The sequence below is a fragment of the Sorex fumeus genome, unplaced genomic scaffold, assembly GCF_029834395.1.
Source record: "Sorex fumeus unplaced genomic scaffold, SorFum_2.1 ptg000034l, whole genome shotgun sequence".
In the NCBI taxonomy this organism is placed as follows: Eukaryota; Metazoa; Chordata; class Mammalia; order Eulipotyphla; family Soricidae; genus Sorex; species Sorex fumeus.
Window position 1 is genome coordinate 39,668,043 of NW_026606091.1, and position 8,049 is coordinate 39,676,091.

Genomic DNA, 8,049 nt, shown 5'->3' on the forward strand with positions numbered 1-8,049 from the left:
AACCGGGGTTGGCCAAGTGCAAGGCAAACACCCTACCCATTGTACTATTGCTCCAGCCCCTACTAGACGTTTTAAAATTCTGAAGGCAGATAAAGAGAGAAAATGTTTTTAAACAGAGAGAAAGAGAAAACAGTGGGTGAAGGATTTTTCTTGCATTCAGCTGACCTGAGTTCAATCCCCAGCAACACTATGGTCTCTACCAGGAGTGATCCTTGAGCACTGATATGCCTGGGTTTGGCCCAAACTCCACCAGAAAAAAAAATGGAAAGAAAACTTAAATAAGCTCAGAAAATAAGATGAAAGTAAAAAGATCACACAATCGTGAATATTATCCTTTTCATTTTTATTTTTAAACTATGCCTACTTTAGTTCCACTAGTTCAATTACATTAGTTCAACTAGTCTTAAGGAAAATATAGATAAGCCACACAACTTATTAGTTCTTAATATGTATGCTATCAATTTAGACCTGAGGTCAAGACTCAATAGATCCAATTCATAAAGCTACAAGTGCAACGCCTGGCACTGTCCCACATACTAAATGCAATCCCAGCAGCACTGCCATTTGGGTCTTTAAGCAACATGTGCAATCACCAAATTGTGTGAGTACTGCAACCAAAGTGCACAACTCCAGCAAGCACTGCAACTCAGAAGGCAAGAACCACATATTAATGTGGGAACCCTGGACATTCTGCAAAAGAGCACAACCCAGTGAGTACTGATAGTAAAGTACACAAGATAGCCAGCGCCATGGTAACAGAAAGCTGGGTGTTTGTCTTGCACGGGAATGATCCGGGTTTAATCCCAGGAACCTTATATGGTATCCTTAGCCAGGAGTAATTTCTTAGTGCAGAGCCAAGAGTTAGGAGTTATACCTGAGCACCGCCAGGTATATTCCAAAATTTTTTTAAAAGGCAAAAAAGCCCTACCGAGGTCACCAGTTGCCCCCCACGAGCGGCTCTCCGGCACGGCCATGGCTCCAGAAGCACAAGGACTTAATGCAGAGCCCAGCAGCTTGCAGCAGAAAAGTGAATGAACTATGTGTTAATCCACGCCACCACGCCTGCCCGGAGGGGAAAGGGTGTTGGTCCCTTCCACCTTCTGCCCTCTGGAAAGAAAGATGGCAGCCGCATGGGAGCCTTGTGGAAAGCCAGGTACGAGCCGGTGGTGATGGAGCAACTAAAACCTCATGGGAAGGAGGACATTCCCGGCTCGTCCTTCATGCCTTACCAAGGTCACCAGTTGCCCCCCACGAGCGGCTCTCTGGCACGGCCATGGCTCCAGAGCACGGAAACCAATCTCTTAATTATCTGACTCTCAGTAGAAATACTTTCAGGGTTAATAAGTAAAATAACAGAAATCCAAAACTACGTGGCCACGATAGCGACCATGCGACATCATTTAATTCTTGAACACAGCTGTAGAAAGCAAATCACTTCACAATGCTTTCTCAACATGTCTGATTTGGGGGTGTAAAATCTAAATAATAATGATGCATCTTTTATCGAAACAATGAATCTAGTCAAAGTAGATAGAGTGTTAACTAGAATTCATCTGCCTCACAGGCATTGGGAGGGGTGAGGGGTGGCGGTTTATTGGGGTTCTTCGTGGTGAAAAATAAGTATTGGTAAAGGGAAATGTGTTTGATATTTGCATGACCGAGACCTAAACCTGAAAGCTTTGTAACTTTTCCCACAGTGATTCAATAAATAAATAAATTATAAAAACATAAAAAATAAATAAATAAATACATAAATAAAAAGGCAAAAAATAAAACAAGGCGTGCACAAGCACCACAACTAAAATATGTAAGCACTTGCAACCAAGTATATTTAATCCCCTTATCAATGCAACAATAACAAAGGGAAAGGAGAAAGGACAAAATTAAGAGGCCATTTCTGAAGTTCTAATGAATCAAAATATAAAGCAATGTTTGACAGTATACTAATATCTTTCATCACTTATCTTTAAAGGCAATTCAAAAGAAATGGCAAGGGAAAGAGATAGCTGTTTTCTAATATACAATAGTTAAATGTGAAAAATCAGACTAGGATTTGAAATAGATAAAGAAATATTATGTTAGTTTCCCACATTTATGGTTTTTGGCCCAAAGGAAGTCAGTGTTGCATAAGATAAAACTGATTTAAAAAATCTGCTCTCTTTCTGATCTGAAGGAATAGTGCACACAGATTGGGACAAGTACAATCAATCTTAAATGACAGGCAAACAATAAAAATGATACTTAGAAGAAAACAACTGAAAGCTTTTGCTCTAAGATCTGAAGCCAGATAGGGACATCAATTGTCACCAATTCTATTCTACACATGAAAAGACCTCCCTGGCCACAGTAAATAGGTGAGAAAAAAAAAGAATCAAGAGTTACCTAAATCAAAAGGAAGGAAGACAAGAAGTATCTATCTGCATATGACATAATGTAAAATCCTCAAGATTCACAACAATACTACAAAATTAATTCAGCAAGGTTGAAGGATAAAATCAATGTCAAAATTTCTATGGTGGCAATAAATAATCTAAAATGAAATAAAAACAAATTCATTCAGGATAACAACAAATATTAAAAGGCTTGTAAACACACTGAACAGAGAAAGACTATAAATCACAGATGAAAGAAACAGACAACAAAAGAGGAAGAGATCTGATGTTCATGAATTGAAGAAACTTTTAAAATAATCATGCTCTATAATACTATAAGTTCAGATAAATCACTGAAAAGGGAAAAATACTGTTTCATAATCAAAAATATAAGGTACTATATATAACCTAAGGCTATTTGAGTCAATATATCTATAAAAAAGATAAATATTATAGAAAAACTAGAAAAAAACACCTAAAATGCACATGGAAACAAAAACTTTGAATAGTCACCACAATCATAAAAAGTACAACAAAGATGAATATGCAAAAACCTCTGAAAAATATGAAAGGACTTAAGGTATGCAACGTTCTTGTGTGGAACTAGAGCAGATCTTTCTATTCACAGATGAAACCTCAGAACTGAATATTGAGGGAACGTGTTTGCTAAAAAGGATGAACATTATTTTCAGCACAGATGCTCATTTAAACCACTTGAACAGTGCATGGCCTCCAGAGTTTTGCTAAATGCAGCTCTGCCACTGTGTCTCCTATTGGGTATATAACTTTTCCTTAACATGAATCTCTATTCTCTTTGCTTCCTCCTTTCTTTTACCTTATTCCAGCTTCCTTTTTCTTATTACTTCCTTTCTTCTCCATTTCTTTTTCCTCCTTGTCCTTTCTTCCTGCATTTACTTCCTTTCTTTTCTTCTTTCCTTCTGTCCAGAGACCTCTTTAACAGCCCTTTTGAATTGCATGTCTATGGCTGTTGTCTTGTCCAGCAGACCCTTCTCTGATAAAAGAATGTGATTTTCTTTCAACAATTCAACATTTCCTTCCTTGTGAGTCCATGTGCTGTAGAGGAGGCCAACCCTATTATCTGGAAATAGAAAATATGGGAGAGGGATTTAAAGACGTGAATCTGGTCACCATCACTTCTTTCAGCACAAGTGAGTTGGCCACGCTAAAGAACTGGATCCAAGAATATTCTCAGTATGAGAACAGAGGCACTCACTCTTCCAGGGTTGCTAAACAATTAAACTGTGAATCCAGAATCTATATATGCTGTTAAGTCGGAAAAAGCTCGTTGGAGACACAAAGCAAAAAAAGGTGGGGGACTGTGTTTGATAACTGTATTTTCACTGATCTGTTCTTATCACAAATCACACAAATCACAAATCATCCTGTTATTCGTCGATTGCCTCGAGCAGGCCCCAGTAACGTCTCCTTCATCCTAGCCCTGAGATTATATTCAAGGCTCTTTAGGAGAATGAGCCCCATCATTGTTACTGGTATTTGGCATATTGGGTACGCCACGGGGAGTTTGCCAGACTCTGCCGTGTGGGCAGGCTACATTCGATAGCCTGCAAGTTTGTCCAAAGTAGGAATGAGATAATAAGATGTCATAATAAAGTTCCGGGAGCTGGTTTTTATAGTCTCTGAGTCTTGGCCACTGATAGGATTACACAGCGCCAGGGGGCCAGTTGGTGGGTGTGACCCCCGCCTACTGGAATTTGGAGGATCTGGGTGGAGGATGCTCGGCCCCAATCCGAGTAGGCTTGGAGATCTCGGCCCCGGAACCCGCATGGCTTTGTCCCTCTGTTCCTATCAAATGCATAATTATTCACTTTAAATTATATGAGTCAATAACTTACTTACTTATGTGTCGTTGTGTTGGTTTGGGTGAACACATCCAGCATGGATCAGGTTTTATTCCAGGTTCTGTGCTCAAAGATCACTCCTGATGGTAGTACGTGAAGGACCATATGCAGTGCCCAAGATCAAAGGAGTTCGCTGAATGCAGGGCAAGCACCTAAAGCCCTCTATGAACTCTCTAGCCTGATAAGTTATTTATTTTTTTTTAAAAAACTAATATTCAGTTGGACTTTTATTATTTAAAATACAAGAGCCCTGACTACAGTATACCTTTGAACGCTTTCTTCTCAGAACTTATATTTTTAGGCTTGCTCTTCAAGTTCATGTTCTCCCTTAAATATGTATTTTGCTTATATGTCTCAGTGTTTCTCTGCTTGCCTATTTCCAATCTGAAAAAGTCTGTGTTCTCTCTCCAGCAGGTACTTCTCTCTTTTTCTCCCCTCACATCTTTCTAAGTAAGTTTCAATTAAAAACTATCTTGCTTCACCCAATTAAAAAAAAACATCTTTTTAGGGAAAAAATTATAAATACTGTTGGGATCGGGAGTTCCCTGGCCCTGGGAGGCGCGGAGAGACCAGATAGACACAATTCCTGCAGGAGTAAAAACGGGGTTTATTTAGACCAGCATGCTGGGGCTCCGCAGCATACCCCAAAAATGGGCAGTGGCTGAGAGCCCCGAACTTCTTCAAAGGGGATCTTATATAGGCCTTCACTGGCCGTTACAGCAAAGCCCGCGCATTTCATAGCCAATAGATTTGTAACATATACTTTCTTAACCAATCCATTTAAAAGTACCTCACTCCTTAGCCTATAGATTCAAAGATCAGCATTTACGTACATCGATTGTCAGCACAAGCAAGGTTATAGCTGGAATCATTAAGCCTTAGGTAATCTCCCTTGACCATCCTCGTTTTGTGTTACCCAAGTCTGCAGGGTGCTTTAGTGAGACAATACATTCCAGGAAAGGGCAATTTCCCCCAACCACCAGCATCCTGAGTTAGCCTTTACCCAAATCTGCAGGGTGCTTTACTGAGACAATACATTTCAGGGACAGTAAATACACCTGAATCTTGTAGAAAGAAGTTATGCCCTGTTCACTTTGCAAGTCCCCTCTCCCCCAGGTGCAAAGCAGCCAAGCAGTTTTACAGAAAGCAATGTTGCAAGTTAGCTAAAGTACACAAAAATTTGATGCCCTAATATGGATTCTTTCAGTTACAGATAAACAAAATAATGGGAATGACTCGGTAGCACTGTGATGGATGCAACCTGATAAACCTGAATGCCTTGTACTCCAACAATAGAGGAACTATAATCAGTCATTAAAAAATAAAAATTAAATTCCACTGCTCATGGTATCTACTAACTCTGTCACTTCACATGGACCCTCCTGCATCCTTTTTTTCTGTTTATTTCTTGTCCGGCTATCAGAATGAGATTGTTTACCCATTTGATAAGAAAAAAAGATTTCTTCCCAGTGCACCCCCATCTCCTGCACCAAAATAGTGGATGCCTAACTTAAAGCCTTCCTCAGCATGGTCCCTTCCCAAATGGAGGGTGACTTTAACCCCCAAAGAGACTGCAATCTCTACTCTTAGATCTACAAGAAAGGAATTCAGGGAGTTTTCAGAGAAAAATACTTCCTCATCAGCGATGATTTAAAAATATTTCTAAATCACAATCTACAATCACCTTAAGCAATGTGTTCTCTTCATGAAAATGCATCAAGTTGTATACTTTCAATGAGCAATCAAAGTACAAAAGAATTCAACCTAGGGTTTGTCTTAAAGTTGCAACAAATTAGAAAATTAGAAACTGCTATTCAGTTTTCAAAAGAGAACGGTAGTCCAACAATCATAAAAAAGTACATTTGTAAAAATAAAATGTACTTTTTTTACATTGTCTACTTAAATGTCTTCCAAACTGAATACCAAAATAATTCTAAAATTTCCACTAGTCTTAGAGCACACAGTTGCTCTTAAGCATCTCCCACTACTACTTCCAAATATACAATCTTCCTACTGTGTTCTCTCTAGTTGGTCTCCCCATGCCACGTTTCCTTGATCCACGTAAACACCTATAAGCAGTGTAAGAATCAATTCTCTGACAGCAAAATGTTCAGAGAAAAACTCATTTAAAAATATTGAGAGTGAGGTTTGGAGATCTAGCACACCAAGAAGGGCACTTGCCTTGCACACAGCTGACCTGGCACTCAGGTGGTCTCCAAGTTCCCCAGGAGTGATCCAGGAGTGCAGAGTCATGAATAAGCCCCGAGCAGAGCTGGATACAACCCCACCCCCCGCCAAAAAGGAAAAAAAAATCAGAGAGAGTATTAAAGTGTGTTTTAACCTAAAAAGGAGATACAAGTTTTATGCTAGAAAATGCTATATTATTGATAATGCTTATATTAGAGATAGTGCATTAATAAGTAAAAGATTATATTAAAAATCTCCATAGACTCAAAAATCACCTTGAATGGGCATAGAACATTCAATAAAAATGAAACATTAATTCAATTTTGAAAAATTATAAAATCCCTTAGCAAGCTAGAAACTTACAAGCCATTCTAAATCTTATAGATGGCAACCCTAAGCTCTATGCGCATATTTCATACTCAATGACAGGTTGCTGAGAATTTATATTTTATAGGCCTATTTAGATTTTCCCTTAAATTTCTTCTATTTTTTTTATTGGTTTGGGGGTTTGCCACATCCAGTGCTGCTCAGGTTGGTCGCACGCAAGGCAAACTCAGGGCTTACTCCTGGCTCTGCACACAGGGGTCACAATAGAGATGTTACTGGGCCCGCTCGAGCAAATTGATGAACAACGGGAGAACAGTGCTACAGTGCTTCTAGCATAAAATCATTCACACTATTTTAAACTTATATACCTACAGCGGGTAGGGCATTTGCCTTGCACACAGCCTACATAGCCAACCTGAGTTCGATTCCTCCGCCCCTCTCAGAGAGCCCGGCAAGCTACCGAGAGTATCTCGCCCGCACAGCAAAGCCTGGCAAGCTACCCATGATGTATTCAATATGCCAAACACAGTAACAACAAAGTCTCACAAAGGAGACGTTACTGGGCCCGCTCGAGACAATCGATGAACAACAGGAGGACAGTGACAGTGACAGTGACATACCTACAAAAAAGAGAACAATATTAGTTTAGAAAGAAAATATTTTTCAACCTATCATTGATTTGCAATTTTGTAGGCTTACAGGAGTTTAATCATCTATATGGGTGTAGGTGTTACCAATGCCACTGTGGAATTTACACAGAAAGGAAATAACAAATGGTCAAAGTTACAAATATCAAAAAAGTCAAAAAATACTTTGTCTACAGAACTGAGTTTAGTCTAGGGTCGTGACTGAGAGGGGTTCTTGGTGGAGGGGAGCTGGTACTCTGGAAAAGAGTGTGGTATTAGAATGATATATGTATATATGGGGAAGTATAATTAACAGTAGTGTAAATCCTGGTACTTTAATTAAAATGGCAAAAAAATTTAACAAAGTGTAAAAGAGAACTAGGAAGAAAATATAGAATAATGTATGGGAAAAGTGCTATTAAAATTTTTTAAGTCCAAATTATTATCTTACAACATTGTTTGCCAAGTTATATGTCACTTTTATATATCTGAAAGGTTAATACTACAACATTATTTTTCAAGTTATATTGCTATCTCTCAAAGAGGAATCGAAAGAACTATGCTTGGAATAATATCACGATTCACTCAAATGAGAGATAGAATCCGGAATTCTGATCTTCGTCAACGCTCAAGAATCAGGGACGCTGTCTCATTTGC